Raw genomic sequence first — 24,605 nt, 5'->3', positions numbered from 1 at the left:
ACAATTTCCCTGATGAACATAGATGCAAAAACATTCAACAAAATACTATCAAACCAAATTCAACAATACATTAAAAAAATCATTCCCACAATCAAGTGGGATTTATTCCTGGTGGTTCACTATTTGCAGATCAATCAACATGATACATCACATCAATAAAAGATAAGAACCGTATAATCATTTTAATAGGCACAGAAAAAGCATTTGGCAAAGTACAACAGCCATTCATGAGAAAAACTCCCAACAAAGTATAGGGATAGTGGGAACATACCTCAACATCGTAAAGGCAATATACAAAAAACCCACAGCTAACATACTCAATGGAGAAAAACTGAGACCTTTTCCCCTATGATCAATAACAAGACAAGGATGTCCAACTCTCACCACTTTTTTTTCAACATAGTACTGGAAATCCTTGCCACAACAGCAGACAACAAAAAGAAATAAAAGGCATCCAAATCTGTAAGGAAGAAGTTAAACTTTTTCTATTGTCAGATGACATGATGCTGTATATAGAAAAACAAAAGACTCTACCAAAAAACTGCTAGAAGTAGTACATGAATTCAGTAAAATCACAGGACACAAAACCAATGTGCAGAAATCTGTTGCATTTCTATACACCAATAATTAAGCAACAGAAAGAGAAATTTAAAAAACAATGCTATTTACAAGTATCCATTAATTGGTGAATGGATAAAGATGTTTTATATATATATATATATATATATATATATACACACACACACACACACACACACACACACACACACACACACACAGGAATATTATTCAGCCATAAAAAGAATGAAATCTTACCATTTGCAATGACATGGTGAAACTAGAGAGTTTCATGCTAAGCAAAATAAGTCCGAAAAAGACAAATACCATAGGTTTTCACTCATATGTGGAATTTAAGAAACCAAACAAATGAGCAACGGGGAAAAAGAGAGAGACAAATCAAGAAACAGACTCTTCACTAGAGAGAACAAACTGATATTGACCAGAGGAGAGAAGGCTAGGGAGGATGGATTAAATAGGTGATGGGCACTTGTGATGAGCAGTGGGTGATATATGGAATTGTTGAATCACTACACTGTATACTTGAAACTAATATAATACTAGATGCTTAGCTAACTGGAATTGAAATAAAAACCTAAAATGAAAAAAAGTACACCAGTATAAAATTAAAATTTGGTTTTTCTCTCTATTAAAAAGATAAGACTTACTTAGATTATTGATCTGCTCTTGATAAGAAATTACAACATTTTTTTTCTTTATCTGCTTAGAAAAACAAGGGTTTCTATATTTGTTTTTATCAGGTCTCTAATTACCTAAGAAAACTAAAACTTGTCAATACTAAAGGAGCTGAGTTTTGCTAAGAATTATATAACCTTCTATAGAATCTCTTAGTGCCATTTTGGTTAAAACTTAAAACTTAAGTTTTGTAATGATCTGTAATCCTATTTAGGCATGTGCTTTCGAACTTTTTGATATTTTTAACAAACTTCCCAAAACTTTAAATTCTAAATAAAGTTTTTCACAAAAACTTTAGCCTTGTTTATTTGGTATGTTAAGTTACATGGGAAGCACTGGCAAACAAATAATGATAAACCTTCTTAGATTGTATTATGTGGGTAAATGCTATATAACTGTTCCAGAAATTATAGAAAATTCCTAAAGTTTTAATATGTCCTGGTATAATGTCAACACTTCAAATTCCAATTATTGAAACATTAAACTGTTATGTGTCACAGAAATAACTGGATTTCCTTGTCAACTGTATTATAATGAACTTTCATCAGATCTTTAACCGTCTCCATCTTTGAGTCTTTTGTCATTTATAGTTATTGTCTGATGCTCTTACAAAATTTGTTTCATCTTCAAGGAGATTCACGAAAAGGACTTTTGACAAATATAGTTTTCTGATACCCTTAAGATCACAAAACTAAACTAAGAATTTCCAGGACTAACCAAAAAAACTGCACTCAAACAAAACAGAAATTAATAACATGGGACTAAGTGAATTAAGAAAAAATGATTATAGTTTTTACAACTCTAGTTTAAAACTGCTGGTTCTCCGCTCTTCCAGATTTAAGGAAACTTCTTCTCTTAAAATATCTATGATTTACAAAAATATGATAAAATATTCCTTTGTGAACGCATAAAAACATTTATCTTTTCTCCCTACTTGAGCCCTCCAGAATTTAGAAACTCTCAATAATTATTCTTGCTTTCATGGCAATTATAATTATTTGCAAAAGTACAATAAGAATCTGTTCTCCTTGTTACAGGACACCATTGGAAACACTGGTTATATTACCAAGGCTCTGACTGGAATGTCATATTTGAGAGACACATGTGTAGACTCAGATATGACCAGACAGCTTTAAGGAACTGAAATTGACTTTATGGAGCCAAAAAGCCCCTAGGAGGTGTTGGCCTGATACCGTGCTTACAGAGTTCCCAGCAGCTTTACCAGGTGAGTAAAGAATATCACTTCCTGACAGAAGCACAAACCTCAGGAAATGTGGGGGACCTCAAGAAGACAGGAATTCACCCAAATCTATAGGTATTATAGTAGAATCTTATGGCAAGTATTTGGTTTCACTCTTGGCCTTAAAAAATGTTAAAGGTTCAAACTGAAATTCATTACAAAAGTTCCAACAAAACAGGTTTAAAAGAATCTATATATTCAATTACTATTCCTGCTATAAATACCTATGTAAATACTTAGGTAAATAATTAGGCCAAGTTTGTTAAAACTGGACTTACTTTACAAACAAATTAGTCTTTACTGGGCTATTTCTGACAGGAATGAAGGTGACTTTAGAGAAAAAGGTTATATTTCAAAAACACACCTTTATAGATGTTAGATTCTAGTTCTGATTAATTATCTTTGAGGGTTTGCTGTTTGCCTATAAAACTGGGCTGGATCCTGAATTCTGGTTTCTTTGACTATCTGGCTATTTGGAGCTATCTCTCCAAACTAAGGTTTCCTATCTTCTCCCATTCTTTTATCTTAAAATCATTAAGAACTAAAACTGCCCTTCTTCCTGAAGTCCTGCAAACTGAAGCTGAACAACTTATGATAAACTTTAGAGAAATTGCCATATATATATATAGACAATATTAGTGCCTTTGCTCTATGGGCCACTCAAAAGGATCACCAGAGACATGTTAACTATAAAGCAGAAAAACCCATCAGGTTTCTGCTGCCTGCTTCCATTCCATTTCTATATGTTGATTTTGTATCCTGTGACTTTATTGAATTTGTGTATCAGTTCTGGCAAATTTTTATCAGAATCTTTTGGATTTTCTATATAGTGTCATGCCATCTGCAAATAGTGACAGTTGTACTTCTTGCTTATCAATCTGGATGCCTGTTATATCTTTTTGTTGCCTGATTGATGAGACTAGGACTTCCAGGACTAAGTAACAGTGGTGAGAGTGGACATCCCTGTCTTGTTCCTGACCTTAGAGGAAAAGCTCTCAGTATTTTTCCATTGAGTATGATATTAGCTGTGGGTTTTTTGTATATGGCCTTTATGATGCTAAGGTATGTTCCCTCTATCCCTACTTTGCTGAGGGTTTTTATCAAGAATGGATGCTGTACTGTATCAGATGCCTTTTCTGCATCACTTGAGAGGATCATATGGTTCTTATCCTTTCTTTTATTAATGTGGTATATCCAGTTGATTTATTTGCAAAAATTCAACCACTTTGCAACCCAGGAATAAATCCCACTTGATTGTGGTGAATGATTCTTTTAATGTACTGTCAGATTCAATTTGCTAGTATTTTGTTGAGAATTTTTGCATCCATGTTAATCAGGGATATTGGCCTGCAGTTCTCTCTTTTAGTGGACAAATTAGATTTTAAACTAAAGACTGTCACAAGAGATGAAAAAGGGCATTATATCATAATAAAGGGGACAATCCAAGAAGATCTAACAATGATAAATATTTATGCCCCCATCTTGAAAGAACCCAAATATATAAAACAATTAATAACAAACATAAAGGAATTCACTGATTATAATACAATAATAGTAGGGGACTTTCACACCCGACTTACAGCAATGGATCATCTAAGCAGAAAATCAACAAGGAAACAATGGCTTTGAATGACACACCAGACCAGATGGACTTAACAGATACATTTAGAACATTCCCTCCTAAAGCAGCAGAATACACATTCTTTTCAAAAGCACATGGGACATTATCCAAAATAGATCATATATTAACTTCCAAATCAGGCCTCAACAAAAAGATTGAGATCATACCATAGATATTTTCTAACCATAACGCCATGAAACTTGAAGTCAACCACGTGAAAAATTTTGGAAAGACCGGGGCGCCTGGGTGGCGCAGTCGGTTAAGCGTCCGACTTCAGCCAGGTCACGATCTCGCGGTCCGTGAGTTCGAGCCCCGCGTCGGGCTCTGGGCTGATGGCTCAGAGCCTGGAGCCTGTTTCCGATTCTGTGTCTCCCTCTCTCTCTGCCCCTCCCCCGTTCATGCTCTGTCTCTCTCTGTCCCAAAAATAAATAAAAACGTTGAAAAAAAATTTAAAAAAAAAAAAATTTTGGAAAGACCACAAACACATACAGGTTAACAACATCCTACTAAATAATGAATGGGTTAGCCAGGAAATTAAAGAAGAAATTTTTTAAAAATGCATGGAAACAGGGGCGCCTGGGTGGCGCAGTCGGTTAAGCGTCCGACTTCAGCCAGGTCACGATCTCGCGGTCCGTGAGTTCGAGCCCCGCGTCAGGCTCTGGGCTGATGGCTCGGAGCCTGGAGCCTGTTTCCGATTCTGTGTCTCCCTCTCTCTCTGCCCCTCCCCCGTTCATGCTCTGTCTCTCTCTGTCCCAAAAATAAATAAACGTTGGAAAAAAAAAATTTAAAAAAAATAAAAATAAAAATAAAAATAAAAATGCATGGAAACAAATGAAAATGAAAACACAATGGTCCAAAACTTTTGGAATGCAGCAAAGGAGGTCATTAGAGGGAAGTACATAGCAATACAAGCCTACCTCACAAAGTAAGAAAAATCTCAAACAACCTGACCTTACATCTAAAGCTAGAAAAGAACAACAAATTAAGCCCAAAACCAGCAGAATAAGGGAAAAAATAAAGATTAGAGCATAGGTGATATTTAGAAACCAAAAACAAACAAAAAACAGTAGAACAGTTCAATGAAACCAGGAGCTGATTCTTTGAAAAAATTAATAAAATTGATAAACACATATCAAAAAGAAGAGAAAGGACCCAAATAAATAAAATCATGAATGAGAGAGAAATCACAACCAATACCACAGAAATACAAACAATTGTAAGAAAATATTATGAAAATTATATGCCAACAAATTGGGCAATCTGGAAGAAATGGGTAAATTCCTAGAAACATATAAACTACCAAAACTGAAACAGGAAGAAATAGAAATATTTGAACAGACCGATAACCAGCAAAGAAATTGTATCAGTAATCAAAAATCTTCTAACAAACAAAAGTCCAGGGTCAGATGACTTCACAGAGGAATTCTACCAAGCATTTAAAAAAGAATCAATACCTATTCTTCTCAAACTAGTCCAAAAAATATAAATGGAGGAAAACTTCCAAACTCATTCTATGAGGCCAGCATTACCCTGATTCCAAAGCCAAATGAAGACTCTCTGAAATTTTTAAAAAGGTTTGTTCATTTTGTGTTAATAGCTCCCAGGGCTAAGAAGGTAAACTTTGGAGTTGCAAGTTATCAGCTGGAATCCCCAAGCTTTTCAGGTCCCAGGAAGGCTATGCCGCAGGAATACAGGCAACCCAGAAATAGACCAACTTCTCCTGATCCATTCATACTTGATTTGTCTGCAAGGAGAAAGTTAAATCCGCTCTGAAAGACATCATCATCCAAATTTTCAATAAAAAATTACCAGACATGCCAGTAAACAGAACCTAATGTTCTAACAACAAGAAAATAGAAATAGACCCACAGGTAATGCAGACTAGAATCATCAGATGGTGACATTAAAATAACTGAGTAATATGTTTAAGAAAATGAATAAAAAGAAATTATCACCAAAGAACCAGATTCTATATCGAAAACAAAAAAATCAATAGATGAGTTTAATAACAGTTTAGACACAGATTAGAAACGAGAATTAGTGGAATTGGTAGACTCATGCAGCAAACATCTAGTTTGAAACATGGATGAAAATTATCAATATGGTGTGTGTGTGTGTGGAGGGGGGGGGGTCCTCCAGACTGAAAAAGATGAAACCTACATAAAAGAGCCTAAGAAATATATGGGATATGATGAAAACGGTCTGGCATACGTGTAACTAGAGACCTCAAAGTGGAAAAACTGTAGTAGAATCAACATTTTAAGAAATACTAACCATGTATTTTCTAAAACTGATGAGGTTCTCAAGCCACAAACTGAAGAAGCTCGAGGAACATCAAAGCAGGATAAATAAAAGAAAACCAACCTGGGCATATCATAGTAAAGCAGCTAAAAAACAAAGGAATAGCTGAGTAATTGTTTCTGCACCCAGAATCTGCTCTACTGTCATCACATTTATAACACTCCATTCAATTTTGGTAACTGGTAAAGTAGGAAAACACCTAAAGACTGACACTCAGGAAATTAAAGGTAAATAGCTTAGTTTTAATCTATGAACACAATGAATGGTAATAATTAGCCAAAATCCTATTTTCTTAAAGCAGTGAAAGCAAAGGTATAAGGTACAAGTAATCTATAAACTTTACATCTTGACTTTATAAACTTCTTAAGCTATCTCCCCATGTCTTCAGAAGCCAAAATATGCCAGTTCTAATGCCAGCAATCACTTCTACGGTCGTCCGCATTTAATGTTTAGCACTGAGGAAGCCGCTAATCCTTTCCTAAGACTCATTAAGACAATCAAATAACATACCAAATCTAAATAGGACATTGGCTCAAGATGGAAATTTGTATGAGATTTTTTGAGATTTTTCTACCAATACAAGGCACCAACTGGAACTAAAGTGCCCAAGAAAGATCATCTATGCCCATACAAGGCAGATGGTTAAAACTTATCAATACAATCACATTTTAGAAGGGTGTGCATACAGAGCGCCTTCATTGTGATAGGATTAAGTTTGTGATTCACACTGTCTAGAAGCTGCTCGCTTCCTCATTAGGATTCCAACAATCTTCCTCAGAGAGACGGCTTGGCTTCAGAAATTCTCCTGAGTCACAAATCAAGAGATTAGACAGGTATAACCTAGGCATACCATCCAGCTAAAGCACATCACACACACACACACACACACACACACACACACACACACACAAAACAACAAACTTTTTATTTCTAACACCATTTGGAACAATGCATTACTCCAAGATGAAACAAAAAATATATAGTAGTGATCATAAAATAAAGAAAATACAACAACCTCAGTACCATATTAACTTCAAAGTGCTGGGTCTCCAGTTAATATCATATACTGAGTTTAGATGGGTCACCAAAAAAACTGCTTCCAAGTAAACATTAATATTTCCCTATGTTCAGAAGCTTTCTGAGCATATGTGTTGCTACCAGTGAATTAGCCTTATCTTCTTTTATATACAAAAAACAACCTAAATCACCTCTAGATTTCCTTATCACAAAAATCGTCTTCTCAACTTGCTGCTGCTTCCTTTCTTCCAGAGCATCTGCTGGTCCTAATTGGGTTCTTATCCCTTTCTGTGTCCTAGACCCACTGCAAAAACATTTATTAAGCTGCAATTTTAACAATATTTTAATTCTGTTCTGAAATTCGTCTGCAAATACCTTAACGTAACATTGAAACCAGTGATTTAATAAACAAGAGGCATGTATATATTACTGTGCAAAAAAATAAGCCTTACACATTTATGTCTATATATGATATTTGTAAAGTCAGTTTCCCAAGGCCCATAGAACTAAAGTGTGCACACAGCACATACACACACATCACCATATTCAAATCAAATGGATTTATATTAAGTGTGAAATTAGATGATATAAAATTTACAACCAGATACACAAAATATGAATTGAATTATAAATACACTGTTGATAATGGGTATAACAATATAATAAAAATAAAAGAAGTATCCAAATGGCTTAAAAATTCACCTGAACCCAGCCTACTCTGTTATCTGGCTTGATTATGTCCCTTAGCCAGGTGGAAAAGCTCTTTCACACATGACTGAGGGGCTTTAATGAGATTCTTTCCCACTTTTCAGCTGTCCCTTTTCTGGCGGTTTACCTATGTCATCTTTACTCTCTTCTTATGGTTTTCCAACTAGTGAAGCCACATTTTTACTTTTTTAAAAAGTTTAAACAGTGTCCTGCCATAGATGCTGGCATATCTATTATAAGAATGATAACCTGCATTTAAAATACCATTCTTCTCTATTTTACTCTTCACTACACTCATAATCTGATAGTCTACTATAAGCGGAATGCATAACACAATGGAAACTGCACATAGATAAGAAAAGCACACAAGTTAATTCTAAAGTTCTCAGCCAGACAGCTGTCCACAGTCATAACTATTGCTCATGCTGGGAAGAGCCAGAGTAGCCTCAGGTCAAGAATTCAGTGCTGTCCTCTTACATTTTTTTCCTAGGGATAATACTAGTAAATGGAGAGTTTTCAACTCTGCCTCATAGGCATAAGGACATGCTATCTAAGCACATACCTCCTGCAAACATTTACTATAATGCCAAGAGATTAAATCCTGACAAGGAGTTAGGAGTCTCAAGTCACTGTCAGGTGATCATTACAAAACTTATGAATGGACAGAAAGCAGAAGCTAGCAGAGTATTGAGCACTGTTAGAAAGGGAACTTAAAATCTGAATTTTAACTTCCATAAATTATCCCTTGCATTTCGAAAGTATCAATCAATGGATTTTAATGTTATCTGATTTGACACATCCACTTTGAACCATCCAATGTTGACACTATATTCAGGTCCAAAGGCTACTCAGTAACAGAGAGTTAGATCGCTGAAGTCTTCAGGACAAGGAAACAATCCCAGTCTGGTACCCTAGGCCCCCACAGCATCACAGCAGAGTGATCTGGGAAACATGGCATGAAGGACAAGATCAGCCAGAGAGGAAGAGACCCCATCATGGAAGGTCTGTACAACCAATTAGACCCCACTGAGGCCTTAGAAGCAGGACTACAGATCTAACTATGTTTTTAAATGACCACTCTGGCAGCACTGTGTGGCAAATGCAGCAGCAAGGGCCATTAGGTGGCTAGTGCAGAAACTAGGTAAAACATAGTTGGACAAGGAGATGAGGTGGGTAATGACAGAGGGGACATCAAAAACTCAAAGACTCGGGGCGCCTGCGTGGCTCAGTCAGTTAAGTTTCCAACTTGGGCTCAGGTCATGATCTCGTGGTTTGTGGGTTTGAGCCCCACATCAGGCTCCATGCTGGCCGCTCACAGCCTGGAGCCTGCTTCAGATTCTGTGTCTCCCTCTCTCTCTGCCCCTCCGCCACTCACACTCTGTCTCTCTCTCTCAAAAATAAATAAACATTAAAAATTTTTTTAAAAATTTAAAAAAACCTCAAAGACTCTGTTCCAATGCAGTTAAGTTTTAGGTGTCTGTGAGATATCTGAGAGAGAGATAGCTACCTTTGGTTAAAAACAGAGCCAGGAGCACCTGGCTGGGTCAGCTGGTACAGCATGTGACTCTGGATCTCGGAGTTATGGGTTTGAGCCCCACATTGGGTATAGAGATTATTTAAAAATAAAATCTTTAAAAAAACCCTGAGAACCATAAATAAGACTTGTGGATGACAACCCCCCACCCCCAGTGTCTTGGGGTCTTCATCATGCAATAATGTATTATTCTTTTATTTTTTAACAAAACGCTACAGACCCACATTTGACTGAGCATTCAAATATAAACTGTTTTCCAAGAGGCATTTATGCATTGACACTGTCATACACTATTGTAAAGTTTAGGATATTGGCAGCTATAGTGAATTTTTAGCCCCTTGACCTTCTCTCCCCTAATGATCTTGTCCTTTCTACTATCTTAGTCCTGCATGCTCCCAACACTGGCACTGTCTTCACATCCACCTATCTTTCTCATCTTTTATCCATCTCCTATCTTTCTGGCGCACTGCCTCTACTTATCACAGGACAACACCCCTAGGACTCCTCTGATCCCACTGAAAGTTAACCTTCTACTCTCTTTATAATTTCTTTAAAGACATTTGCACATCACAAAGATATGACCTATGCATATCTTTAAGCTACAGAGCTAAAAAAACAAAACAAACAAACAAAAAAAATCCTGCTTTCTTACCAGACCCTAATAAATAAAAGTTCACGTGTTCACTGTGTTTGTTTTCTAAGCACTTACAGGTCATCATTTGAGAAAAACTGGGAACTTTTAAAAAACTCTGAACCCTAAAAATTGTATGTATTTCCCATGAGACTAAACCCAAACTGGCAACTACAGTGAGGTCTTCTATAATGTTTGAAATTGAAGGCATTATTCTTTTTGTAAACATGCACTTCTAGGTCACAAATCTATTAAACTTAAAAAGCCCAGAGTAACCCCAATAACATAGCTAGTGCCCGGATGGTGGTTTCTAATAACATTCTCCAAAAAAGGAACCCATGTCTCGGAGAAATGGTTGATTCCAGGGTTGAGACATGGAGAATACAAATTGAGCCTGCAGCATTCTGTAGTATCAGAAAGTAAGGATAGGGGTGCCTGGGTGACTCAGTCAGTTAAGCGTCTGACTTCAGTTCAGGGCATGATCTTGCGGTTTGTGAGTTCGAGCCCCACATTGGGCTCTCTGCTGTCAGTTTGGAGCCCACTTCAGATCTTCTGTCTCCCTCTCTCTCTGCCCCTTCTCTTCCCTTCTCTTCCTCTCTCTCTCTCTCTCAAAAACAAATAAACATTAAAAAAAAAAAGTAAGGATAAAGCTTTAAAGTTGGGGCAAGGAGACAGGGGGAATGGTGGTATGTCAAAAGGGCACATAGGCCAACCTGAAAGAAACTTCTAGTGGCCAAGGCTGGAACAGGTTGAGCAGCAAATTAAATAATGACAATATTGAATTATAACCCATAAAATAACAAAATAGCCATGAATTTTTACTGATACAAATAGTTGAGTAACTAAATGGGTAAGAATTAGTAAACTTAGAAGGAGAAAAAAATTTTAAATCACTATTAGAACAACACAGTACAATGTACATCAAGTTCCACCAATGGATGTTAAAATTAGTGAACAAAGTTTAAAGAGAAAGAAGATATTTGCATAGTCCAAATTTAAGTCTAAGGAGAAACCGGGTATTCGCATAGTACAGGTTTCTCTCCCAAGATACCTAATAATTACAAAGAGAAAAATAACTTTCCACTGGGGACCTGGCGAATAGCACCTTAACCAAGGTTTACGTCAGCAATAAGATGTCATGTACCTCTGACAAAATGTACTGAGATTCCTTCTGGTATTTTTTTCCCCGAAATGCATAACCTCAATCTAATCATGAGAAAACATCAAGTACTAACTGAGGAGCATTCTATAAAATATCTGACCAGTACTCTTCACAAGTTCCTGGAACTGGATCCTGAATGGAAAAAGGATAATGAAAAGCCAGTGAAATCCAAATAAGTCTATAGTTTTGTTAATAGTATTACAGTATTGTCCCAATGTTAATCTATCAGTTTTGACAATTTTACTATAGTTATACAAGATGTTACAGAAACTCTGTGCCATATTTTTTTGCAACTTTTCAGTAAGCCTAAAAATTATTTCAAAACAACAAATTAAAATCAATAATGAAATAACCCCCAATTTTTTCAATGTTTATAATGGAAGCATGATGTCAGGCTTAAAATGCCATCTTTGTTCTTGAAAACCTCATCAAGAGCTATGCAAACCCAATCACAGCTTTTCAATGCATTCTCAAAAGCATTGTTTTATAAAGGATAACACATCAATAACATCTTTTTCTTGTTACCCTGTCATAATTATGATTAGCTGAAATTCATGATATGAGAGTAATGAGATCCACCTAAAAACCAAGCTTTAAGGGCTATCTCTATCGCACTGAGAAGGGAAGTAAGAGCAGGAAACTTACCTTTTCTAAACTATTCTCCAGAAGTGATTTGTGCCTCTTCCTTATTTAGGTGGAAATTGTGGAGGGAGAGAAGCATAGCAATTTGCCTTTTGTGGAAAAATTCAAACCACTTCAATTTGCCTCTGGGATAGGGTAGCATTCTACCAGGTAAGATGGAATATATCTCCCTGGGGGTGGGGTGGGGTGGAGAGATATGTATCTACATCTGAGGTCAGAACACAATGAGTGGTCCGTAGCTCCAGGGAACGGCTAAGTAGCAAGACCAGATCTATACTGTAGCAACTGGAGTGGGTCAACTGGCCCTAGGTTGCTGGTAATATCCACATAAATCAATGCTGCATGTGTCAAATGGATTCTACTCCTAACTTAGATTTGATATGGAAGTGGTGAGTGATTTGGCATGATATCAATAGTACTATTAGATTTAGGTATGAGGGAATTGATATCATTAGATTTTTAACTATAATTAGCCTACTGCTTTATGATTTCTGAAGTACACGTTTTATTTGAGGTAACTATTATGAGGTACACTGGGAAGACATACAGTATCCCCATATGATGGAACAGGATAAAGGGATCAGAAAGGTTATAAATCAAAGTCAGGTGGTAGGTTTGCAGAACCAAGACTCCAGTCTCTAGACTTCCTTGCACAGAGTACGTATGCACTAACATAATGGACAAGTATTATTTCCTGGATTCCTGCATTTCCTGCAGTTTTATTCCTTCTGTTTTTATTAGTAACAGGTAGGTATTAGGAACAAGTTATTAGTTACTAAAAGCATTATTTTCAGAATAGAAAAGGCATCACCCAAACCAGCTTCTACCAACGTATTAATTAATGCTGCAGACTTGTGCCACCCAATATGGCAGCCACTAGCCACATGTGGCTACTAAATACTTGAAATGTGCATAGTCAGAATTGAGATGTGCTGTACATGTAGGATACCCACCAGATTTCAAAGATTTAATATGACAAAAAGAATGTAAAATATCTCAGTAAGTTTATATTGATTGCATACTGAAATTCTATCTTGAAGATATTGTTTATATAGAAAGAGAGACAGATATAGACAGTGTTTAACAGTTTCCAAATAATAGTAAGCTTTATAAGGATCATTTGACTCTCACAAATTGGGCAGTTATTCCCATTTTACAGAAGAAATGGGAATTCTTTGGGCAGTTATTCCCATTTTACAGCTATGCTGGGGTGACTACGTGGCTCAGTAGGTTAAGTGTCAAACTTAACTTGGTTTGGCTCTTGGTTATGGCTCAGGTCATGATATCACAGCTGTGAGTTTGAGCCCTGTGTCAGGCTCTGTGCTGACAGTGCAGAGCCAGCTTGGGATTCTCTCTTTCTCCCTCTCTCTCTCAAAATAAAAAAACTTAAAAAAAAATTTTTATAAGAGGCTATGAGCTAGTATTGACGTACCAGATGCTAGGTCTTTAGACTTTTACTGAGTAATGATTCCACTGGCAGAACACTTATGTTGTAAAATATAGCTTGAACATTATTTAAAAATAATAGGATAATAATGGGAATACCTTTAGCATTCCCAGTGATGGGCCACATAGGAATATGAAATGTCCTCAGGATGCTTGATACTCTGCACTACCACTCTGGCAATGTCAGCTGACCCCACATTCCACTTCTAGACTCCTGAAATAAAATATAGATCCCTCCCCTCCCAATCCACATGTTCTCTGGTCCCATAAAGAAACTGTGGTCCAGAGAGATGAAGTGCTTTCATCAAAGGTAGAAAATGAAGGAATGACATTTATCAGACCCTAATAAGATCTGGCCTCCCTACTCCCTAACAATTTATGCCCCCACATGACTTACAGTGAGCTGCTCTGTAAACATGTAAGTAAACTGTGAAACAAATTACCAGATGAGACAGAGAGAGGAGAAAGAAAGAAAGAAAGAAAGAAAGAAAGAAAGAAAGAAAGAAAGAAAGAAAGAAAGAAAGAAAGAAAGGGAAAGAAAGAAGGAAAGAAAAAAGAAAAGAAAGATAAAAGGAGAAGAAAAAAGAAATGAAAAGAAAGAAAAGGAGGGAAACAAAAAGAAAGGGAAACAGAAGGCAGGCATGCTAAACTTTAATAAAGTTCAATATGGTCTTTTTGTCCCCACTATGAGTAACCCAGTGAACTCTCAGCTTCCTCCTCTATAAATATGGGATTGAAATACTCCCTGGAAGGTTTAGTCTGAGCATCAAATGAGAACGAATATAAAAACACCTGCACAGAGAAAGCACTCAACCACCCATTGATGACCACTTCCTTTTATCCAGAAGATAATGATCTTGTCTTAAGGCATTCCAAATTAATACAGGATGGTTGAATAAAAGGGGCAAAATGAGGTATTTTCTTCTCCCATTCTAAGTATTCTTTTGTCCCTCCAACTTTTCTATCCCTTCTCTCCCCTGTCCTAGGATACAGTCAGCGTGGAGCCAGGGTTGGGCTGTGCAGGTCAGGAAGCAGATAGGGCAGGACCTCCTGTGTGAAAGTATCCAAACTTTGGGTACCTGTCAGAGAGTTTTTCTTCTTACCTTGTAAGACACTCCACTCAAATGGCCCCAGAGGGAGATCATAGGCTTATTACTTTCTAGAGGCTTCCGGTTTTGCCTTTCCAGATAACTCTAAGAACATAATACCAGAGAAATGACAGAGAGCTACCTAATGCTACCTGGCCCTAAATACTGATTTCCAGCCAGCTCTTGTCTAAAGTGTAAAATTTTTTTCTAGTTGCAAACCCAAAGAGATTGGGCTAGTGATCAGCAAAAGTGTAAGAAACTTTGTTCACTGGGGTTTCAGACACTGCCAAGATTTGACTGTACCCTTCTGTCAAAATCAAAACTTCTTCATTGAAATCAGTACGTTTGCTTTACTCACATCCACTCACCTTGGGTTTCAACAACCAGTGTGCTACTAACTTTCAATGTTATGATTCTCTGAACGGGCATTTTATTTATCTCTATAAATAAGCTAACTGTGTGGCTCAAAAAATAGATAGCCACTTTGTAACAGTCACTCAGTGAAACAGAATATCTTGCTTCAAAAAACAAAAAAAAACTATGCTGGGGGTATCATGAGAAGGGGGAGTAACTGCTAATGGGTTTCTAGGGGAGGGGATGATGAAAATGATTCCACACACTGTGCACTTTAAATAGGTGAACTGTGTAGGATATGTGAATTCTTTCTCATAAAGCTGTGTTGGGGGGGGGGGGGGGTGATGGGAAATGAGGCTCAAACTACCAAGACAATTTATCATTACTTGTTCACAACCTAGTGTGAACGGAGAATGGATATTGTGTGTGTGTGTGTGTGTGTGTGTGTGTGTGTGTGTTTTAATGTTTATTTATTTTTGAGACAGAGAGAGACAGAGCATGAACAGGGGAGGGTCAGAGAGAGAGGGAGACACAGAATCGGAAACAGGCTCCAGGCTCTAAGCAGTCAGCATAGAGCCTGACGCGGGGCTCGAACTCACCGACCACGAGATCATGACCTGAGCCAAAGTCAGACGCTTAACCGACTGAGCCACCCAGGCGCCCCGAGAATGGATATTTTAAAGGATAAACTTTAGCTTTCTGTAGGCAGACCTACAGATCCTATATCCTATAGAGATGACAGCCATTCGGTTTTTTAAATTTTCACTAAAAAATCGCAACCCTATCCCATAACCCCAGAAAGCGACACAGAATAAGCCTTCCCTCTTGATATAACCTGTATCTGCTGCCAAACTTCTATCAAAAACTCCTGACATAGAAATACAGGGTACTTGAAGAACATTAGGTCCATCTATCCCTCTAAAAAGTCTAGACTCATCCCTGAATAAACCCCAAACCATCAAACGCAGCATGTATGACCATAAGGTCTCAGCATCCAACAAGGGCTTCTCACAACACTTACGGCAAGGAAAATTGCAACTACAGCTAGGAAATGTACTACTGCATGGACTACTAGGATGGGCACACGGATGCTCTCCCACTGCTGTTCTTCAATCCCCTCTGCATCTTCTGTAACACAAGACATTTCCCTCAGAAATAAATGCCAAGAAAAGCTTTTCTAAGGAGCTGGTAGGTTTCCGCCTTTATCCTCATTGAATTGTGTGACTATTCATCCCTTTTTATTGTGGCTCCCAGGAGGCAATTTTAATTTGCATAGCATCTGTCCAAGTCCATTTTAACCTGCTTCCCTTTACTCTTGATTGTATGTTATTTTCCACTTGTAATACTTATGCTCACTTCAAATGCTTCATGGAAGCTTAATAAAAATAAATGCAGAGACAGATTTTGGCTCTAAGTGTATTTCAATAGCATCTTAATACAAAAGAATGTGTTTCCTAATCTTGCTGAATACTCAGGGTTTGGAACAAAGATAACCAATACATATTTGTTACTATAAATCTATTTTTTTCTAAAAGTGGAACGAGCTTTTGTATTTTTACTATTAGGCAAGAAAATAAAACTAGGCAACATTACAGTTCTTGTTTTTAACTGCTATATCTACATTTTGGTCTTGAATTTTTCTGTATTGTTCTTAACTTCTTCAGTACTATTTCTAATAAGTATTGTAATAAGCTGGTTAATTTTTTGAAGTTAATCATTAAAAATCAACTATCCACAGAAAGAAAATTACAAAAGGGAACTCAATAGCTCTTTAACAAGCCAGCCAACCAAAGTTAAAGTTAGGGACAAAAATTTATGCCCTGAAGATAAGAAAAATACATAAAATATATTGGTTAATCCCTCTAAAAATACTAATATCAACAAATTTCTCTCCCACCTTGTAGTAACTTCCATGTTCAGTAAGTTTTTATCCATCTTATATCAACTCTTGTTTCGTACATTTGGAGAAAGACAAGAGTTTCACCCAGCGGCTCTTAACACACACCACCAGACACAAAATCCGTTTGCACCAAGACATGGATTTCTGAAAAACCGATGTGAATTCTCAATTGGTATTTCACACTCGTTTTTCAAACGAAAGTGGGAGGAACTAACTCAAACCTAGTTATCTCAACTGAACAGTTTTCTATTTTCAACCAAATATACATGCAATACCCACGGACCACTCAAGCCACACAACATCCCCAGTAGCTTTCGCCATTTACTCACTCGGGTTAATAGTGGTTCAGCTGAACCGAGGGCTTCGGTCTCAGGGTCCGTGTGCTCAGAGGAGGAGCACTAACAATCATTTATATAAACGCCGAGCTGAGTGAGCCAGACCTTCCAGCACACCCTAGGGAAGCAGCTCCTAACAATGGCATCAAGCATCTGTCCTGCGCTTTCTAAATCCTGAAGAGCTTTTCCAAAATCTCCCCGGCTCCTTTCCAGGTTGCTTCCTTCCTGTGACTCCGAAACTCTGCGGGATGGTCCAGGACTCCCACTTCCCTCCTGCGTGCTCTCGACTCGTTGTGTAACGACGGAGGACTCAGGACTCAGCTGGAGCGCGCGGCTCCCTCCCCCTCCCTCTCCTCCTCCCCCTCCCCCTCCCTCTCCTCCTCCCCCTCCCCCTCCCTCTCCTCCTCCCCCTCCCCCTCCCTCTCCTCCTCCCCCTCCCCCTCCCTCTCCTCCTCCCCCTCCCCCTCCCTCTCCTCCTCCCCCTCCCCGTCTCCGTCCTCCTCACCGCGGGACTACATTCCGCGCTCTCGGGCCGCAGGCAGCCCACCGATGGTGTCGACGCGCTGGCGGTGGGCCGCGCACTCACATGCGCCGCTGCTGGCCTGGAGAGGCGCCGGCTCCCGGGCACGGTGCAGGTCAGGGGCGGCTGGCAGCGGGTCGGGGTGGCCAGGGTCGGGCGGGGGGTAAGGGTTGCAAAGAGGCGAGCACAGGCAGCGCGCGCGCGGGCCCCACCTCGCTACCTTCGGGCTGCAGGCGGGGAGAGCGCTGGGCGGTGGCTCCCTCGGGGTAGGTGCCCGCAGGCGGACAGCAGGAGAGGCGCCGCCTGCCTGGCTGTCTTAACCGCCCGGCGCCCGAGCGGAGGGCGCGAACGGGTTCCGTGTGCTCTGAGCCCGACATTGGATCGGACCTCCACCCTCCCGCGGGGCCGGGTCACGGAGATGACACTCCTGGAGAGCGCAGAGTTGAACCCCAAACTCCCCAGGGCTTGTACCAAAGGGACAGTGGCAGTTAGCCCTGGTGATCACAGGACGCTACCCAAGCTGATCAATACCTTCTCTGGATTGGGTCACTGTCTGTCCCGCGCCCCTAAGCACCAGGGGACGCTAACACCGTGGTTTTTTTCTCTCACACCCGTTGCTCACCCAGAGAGCAAGTAGGTCGCTATTGAAAGAGTTTATGAGAAATTAGGTGCCTGCGCCCCAGGAGAGTAAGTTCAGGAACTGAATCTAAGGGGGAGAGGAGCAGATTTTTGAATAAAAATATTACTATGAACAGTTCAATTGTATTCTTCACACTCCTGTAATAAATACTTCTCTGCAGCAGTGTTCGTGTGGAAAAGCCGGAAAGTGTGCATATTCGAGAAAAAGTTTGGTTACCAGGCTTTATGAGTGTATAAGATTATCCCAAAATTTGCCTACTGCATCTCCCCTTGGAAATTAGTACTTTCATCTGTTTTCTGGTTTGTATTTAGAAACAAAAATCGTTATTTAAAGCAACACTAGGAATTACTGCTAATTCTTCACCCGTTGCTAGAAATCTTTAGCTATGGGGCACCTGGCTGGCTCTGTTGGTGGAGTGTGCGACCCTTGATCTTAAGGTTGTGAGTTCAGGCCCTGTGTTGGGTGTGGATTCTATTTTTAAAAAGACAAGTTTTAGCCAGGAAGCCTATATAAGCAATCGATTTGGGGCGCCTGGGTGGCTCAGCCAGTTGAGCCAGGACTCTTCTTTTTTTTTTTTTTTTTTTAAATATGAAATTTATTGTCAGATTGTTTTCCATACAACACCTAGTGCTCATCCCAACAGGTGCCCTCCTCAATGCCCATCACCCACTTTGCCCTCCCTCCCATCCCCCATCAACCCTGTTTATTCTCAGTTTTTAAGAGTCTCTTATGGTTTGCCTCCCTCCCTCTCTTTTTTTCCCCCCCTTTCCCTCCCCCATGGTCTTCTGTTAAGTTTCTCAGGATCCATATAGGAGTGAAAACATGGTATCTGTCTTTCTCTGTAGGACTTATTTCACTTAGCATAACACTCTCCAGTTCCATCCACGTTACTACAAATGGCCAGATTTCATTCTTTCTCATTGCCAAGTAGTATTCCATTGTATATATAAACCACAACTTCTTTATCCATTCATCAATTGATGAACATTTAGGCTCTGGACAACCTGGAAGAAATGGACGAACTCCTAAGCACCCACACACTTCCAAAACTCAAACAGGAAGAAATAGAAAATTTGAACAGACCCATAACCAGTGAAGAAATTGAATCAGTTATCAAAAATCTCCCAACAAATGAGTCCAGGACCAGATGGCTTCCCTGGGGAATTCTACCAGACATTTAAAGCAGAGATAATACCTATTCTCAAGCTGTTTCAAAAAATAGAAAGGGAAAGAAAACTTCCAGACTCATTCTATGAAGCCAGTATTACTTTGATTCCCAAACCAGAGAGAGACCCAGCAAGAAGAGAACTACAGGCCAATATCCCTGATGAATATGGATGCAAAAATTCTCAACAAGATACTAGCAAATCGAATTCAACAGCACATAAAAAGAATTATTCACCATGATCAAGTGGGATTCATTCCTGGGCTGCAGGGTTGGTTCAATATTTGCAAATCAATCAATGTGATACATCACATTAATAAAAGAAAAGATAAGAACCATATGGTCCTGGCAATCGATGCAGAAAAAGCATTTGACAAAATTCAGCATCCTTTCTTAATAAAAACCCTCGAGAAAGTCGGGATAGAAGGAACATACTTAAAGATCATAAAAGCCATTTATGAAAAGCCCACAGCTAATATCCTCCTCAGTGGGGAAAAACTGAGAGCTTTCCGCCTGAGATCAGGAACACGACAGGGATGTCCACTCTCACCGCTGTTGTGTAACACAGTGTTGGAGCCAGGACTCTTAATATCAGTTCAGGTCATGATCTCTCAGTGGTGGGGCTCTGTGGGTGGAGCTGTTTAAGATTCTCTCTCCCTCTCCCGCTGCTCCTCCCCAGCTTGCTCTCTTTCTTTCAGAAGGAAAGAGAGAGAGAAAGAGAGGGAGGGAGGAATTGATTATACATAATTTTTTAGAATATTAAAAATACCATACTGTATACTTTTAAAGGATTTTAAAGTATATATCCATGATGTGCTCAAACATTTGGGTGAAATTGTTTTTTTTTTTTTTGGATTAATTTTGAGACCGTTTAAAGATGCTTAAAGACCCATATACAAATATATTTGTCACTTTAAGCCAAGGCTGAGTAAAATTTTTCAAAGCTGGCTCTTGATAACTGCAAAATTTAAAAACGCCCTCTGAAGAATAAAGCTTTACTGGTATCAGTAAAGATTTTAAAAGTTGCCAGCAAACTCTGAAGGCAATTCCAAGAGGGGAATTATAAAAATGGAAAAAATACACATGAATCTGATTTAAAAAGCACATAAAAAAAGAATAATAAGTTGAATATAGCATTCTGCAATTACATAAAAACAAACCAAAAACTTATACCTAGAAAATAGCTAGCAATACAAGAAAGTGTTATTTTTCTGGGTTATGACATCACTGTTCTTTTTTTCCTTCTATTTAAGTGTAATTTTCTATATTTGTTTCATGCAGATATGCAACCTTTATATTGGGAAAAATAATTTTGTTTAAAAGTAAAATAAATCAATGAAATGTCAGTGTTTTAGTCACTAAAACGTATGTATAAAGACAATGACAATACTTAGAGTCATAACCTCACCCAAAATAGAGCTAAAAAAAAAAAACACTAAAAGAATTAAAACTTTCTGCCTGTTTTTAGTCTAATTTTTAGAATAGTTTGATTTTTTCATATTGATATGTCAGTGTATGTGCTAGTTAACGTTACATTAATTCCTAATCTCACTCTAATACACTCTAAAGATCCACCTAAAAACCAAGCTTTAAGGGCTATCTCTTTTGCACTCAGAAGGAAGTAAGAGCAGGAAGCTTACCTTTTCTATACTATTCTCCAGAAGTGATTTGTGCCTCTTCCTTTTCTAGGTGGAAATTGTGGAGGGAGAGAAGCATAGCAATTTGCTGATTTCTCTAAAGCTGATCATTGCCATCAATTTGATAAATTCAGACTAAAGCCAACATTTAATAAATGTATTGCATTGTTAAGAAATGAGTCATTTTAGCTTATAAGTTAGCATTTTATTTTTGGGCTAGTCATTTTTTTTAATATTTATTTTTGAGAGAAAACATGCACATGTGTATGCAAGCACGAGCAGGGGAGGGGTAGAAAGAGAGGGAAACAGCGGATCTGAAGAGGTCTCTGTGCTGAGAGCAGACAGCCCAACGTGGGGCTCAAACCCGGCTGAACAATCCAGCTCAAACCCATGAATCCTGATCATGCCCTGAGCATAAAACCAAGAGTCATTGGCTTAACCAACTGAACCACCCAGGTGCCCCTGCACTAATCATTTTCAAATGCCCTGTCTTCTGTTTTGCTGTTTGGGTACTTTAGGTCACAAAATATAGGGAGGGAGGAACCTAAAGATGACCTTCCTCATTTCCAGGTGAGTCACCTGGTGAAAAGGAGACTAGTTTGCACAGGGTCAAAAGTTAGGGTAAATGGGGAACTCATAGCTTCTAAGACTGCTGCTCTCTGCCCTCCACCTCATAACCTTCCTTTTTTATATTACCAGAGAAGAGTAACTGCCCAGTATTTAGAGAGCCTGATATTGGAATTCCCACTGAATGCATTCTCATTCTGGCACTTTTTCTTTTTACCATATAACTAAACTTATTTTTCTCTCTTGTTGTAATATCAAACAAGATGAAAAAAAATGACTTGGAGGGGCGCCTGGGTGGCTCAGCACAGAGCCCACTTCAGATCTTCTGTCCCCCTCTCTCTGCCTCTCCACTGGCACACTCAATCTCTCAAAAAGAAACATAAAAAAAAAATTACTTTAACCCAGCAAGCCCATACCATCTGCTTTTAGTCTTTTTCTATGCATACACATTTTCTTAAAAAACAAAATGAGCTTATATACAATAGGTACAGAGATGAAAGTCATCATCCCAGAAGTCAGATAGCCTGCATCTGTATCCTGGTTCACCCAAACCCTGGAGATTTCTGCTTGTACTAATTACTTGATCTTCAGGTGGTTATTGGTAATCAGTGGAAACAATCTCTTAGGGTAGTTAGAAAGAGTAAATGAGATAATGTGTGTAAAGCCCTGAACAGAATTATTATCACTGGTTAGCACTCAATAGAATGGTAACTATTATTATTTTGTAACCTGCTACATTGTAAACTGCAAACATGGTTCCCTGTCATTCAATATCTTTCTACAACTTTACAATTAATAGCTGCATGGTATTCATTTGTTTGTTATATACCATAATTAACTAATCTTCCTATTAGTCACAAAACATTCTTGTAGCTATTTCATCGCACACATCCAGATAAATTCCAGAAGGCGCCTTGCTCAGGCAAAAGGTGTTGCTTGTTTTAAAATTTTTAATGCAAAAAAATTTTTCTAATGTATATAGCCAGATTTCCCACAAAATTATTTGTGCCAAATTCACAGTCTCCCAAAATTTAAAAGGTTGTTTGTTCCTCTAAGCTCTCACAAATACTGGATGGAATAATAATTTCAATCTTTTAAAATTTGATACATGACAAATGTCAGTGTTTTAATGTACATTTCTTTGACTTAGTGAGAGTAAATTTTTTTAATGTTTAATGATCATTTGTGGTTTATTCATGAATATTCTATGTAAGACCTTTGCCCATTTCTCTCTATTGATTTCTTAGGCTGAAGAGCAAGTAAACAGAAGGACACTGGATCTCTGAGGAACATTGATCTCCTGAACTCTCTCCAAGCTAGTTGAAGTCACTGTTTGTCATATTTTATGAGCCTTATAATCAAACCACAGAATTATCAAAATTAAGATTTCTTTACAATCCTAATTGAAAGCTTTGGGGCCATCTGGAGTCCACACCCATTAAACACACATTGAAGATCTAAGTGGGCACTGGCAGGGGTGGGGTGTCACCTTATGTTTTTGTAGGCAGTATGCATGGACACGAACAGATAGATAAGGAAGGTGACCTCAGGTGAAGGGAGCAAACAAACTCATTCATGAAATCACTTGAGCCTCACTTTTTTTTTTTTTTTTTTTAACATTTACTTTTTGAGAGAGAGACAGAGACAGAGTGTCAGCGAGGGAGAGGCAGAGAGGGAGATGTAGAAGCTGAAGCAGGCTCCAGGCTCTGAGCTGTCAGCACGGAGCCTGATGTGGGGTTCAAACTCACGAACCACGAGATCATGACCTGAGCCAAAGTCAGATGCTTAACAGACTGACCCACTCCTGAGTGCCCCTTGCTTTTTGAAAACTCCAAAAATAACTGGAAGTTTTTCTTTTTTTGTGGCGGGCAGGTGGTAATACTCCTTTTCAATAATCACACCAGTGAGGGACTTGCCTGTATGGTTTTCACAAGGGTATCAGTGCTTAATGGAATGTCAGCAACAGACACAGGCAAAGGATATAAATTTGTTTAATGTTGATTAAGGGTATGGCTTATTATACAGAATGGCAAACCAAAGCAAAATCAACAACAGTATTCTCATTAAAGGATCAAACTTTCTGGGCCTGTAATTCCATGAATCAGTCACCCTACTATCAAAGCTCCCATATAGACGTCTACTATGAGAAGCTCTGCTCATCCTTCTCACAGGATTTTTAATGCCTTCTTCGCCTTTCCCAGCTGTCCTGAGCTCTCAGTCTAATTTCCAGCCTGGCCACCAAGTGCAAGGAGCTAGTGAGGGCTCAGTATATTCCTTAATGCTCACTCCAAGGAGTGAGCTTCTCAGAGTCAATTTTCCCCTATCGAGTCCAGGTTTCATACAGGACTTATTTTATGGACATGGGGCATTTGGGTTATGTATATAACATCTGTAATGTGTCCAAGGTATATTCATTTTCACTACTTCCAAGATAAAGCAAGTAAAAAACAGTGCAAGCAGCTATGTACACCATGCTCCCCCGTGAGGTCCGTGACAGGAAGGTCAGTCTGTAATGACTTGAACACCCATGAGTAAGTGAAGGAATGGAAACAGAGTACAGATAACTCCTCCCAAAGTTTTCACTATAACAAGAAGGTGAGAGAAAGGAGTATCCCTTAAGGCCATCTTGGGTTCAAAGAATATTTCTTACTTGATTGGACAGGCTGGAATGTGTGTGCATGCCAAGATGACAAGTCATAAAGAAGAAAAGGTGGTTAACTGGTATAATCAGGTCCCTTAAGAAGGGAATGGAAATGAAATCTAGAGGAATTCACATTACAAAAGAAAAGGAAAAAAGAGGTTAGAGTGGGAGAGAGCCAAAGCCTAAGAGACTCTTAAAAACT

The 24,605-nt window shown here is 38.7% G+C and overlaps 1 protein-coding gene across 4 annotated transcripts in view; it reads right to left on the bottom strand.

The window, feature by feature from the left end:
- The window catches only part of ABCG2 (ATP binding cassette subfamily G member 2 (JR blood group)), a 139,132-nt gene that overhangs the window by 55,521 nt on the left and 59,006 nt on the right, over positions 1-24,605 (bottom strand). Inside the window, exon 1 of one of the 4 annotated variants that reach the window (XM_086704610.1) lies at positions 17,820-17,882. The exons of 2 other annotated variants lie outside the window; for them this stretch is intronic. The gene's annotated coding sequence lies outside the window, so the exon portion shown is untranslated. Of the gene's footprint in view, positions 1-17,227; positions 17,547-17,819; positions 17,883-24,605 lie in introns of those variants that run through there. One more of the 4 variants, XM_086704609.1, reaches the window with a different exon arrangement.

This window comes from Puma concolor, chromosome B1, assembly GCF_028749965.1.
Source record: "Puma concolor isolate L17-30 chromosome B1, mPumCon1.1.hap2, whole genome shotgun sequence".
NCBI lineage: Eukaryota > Metazoa > Chordata > Mammalia > Carnivora > Felidae > Puma > Puma concolor.
This window is presented reverse-complemented; position numbering and strand designations above follow the sequence as displayed.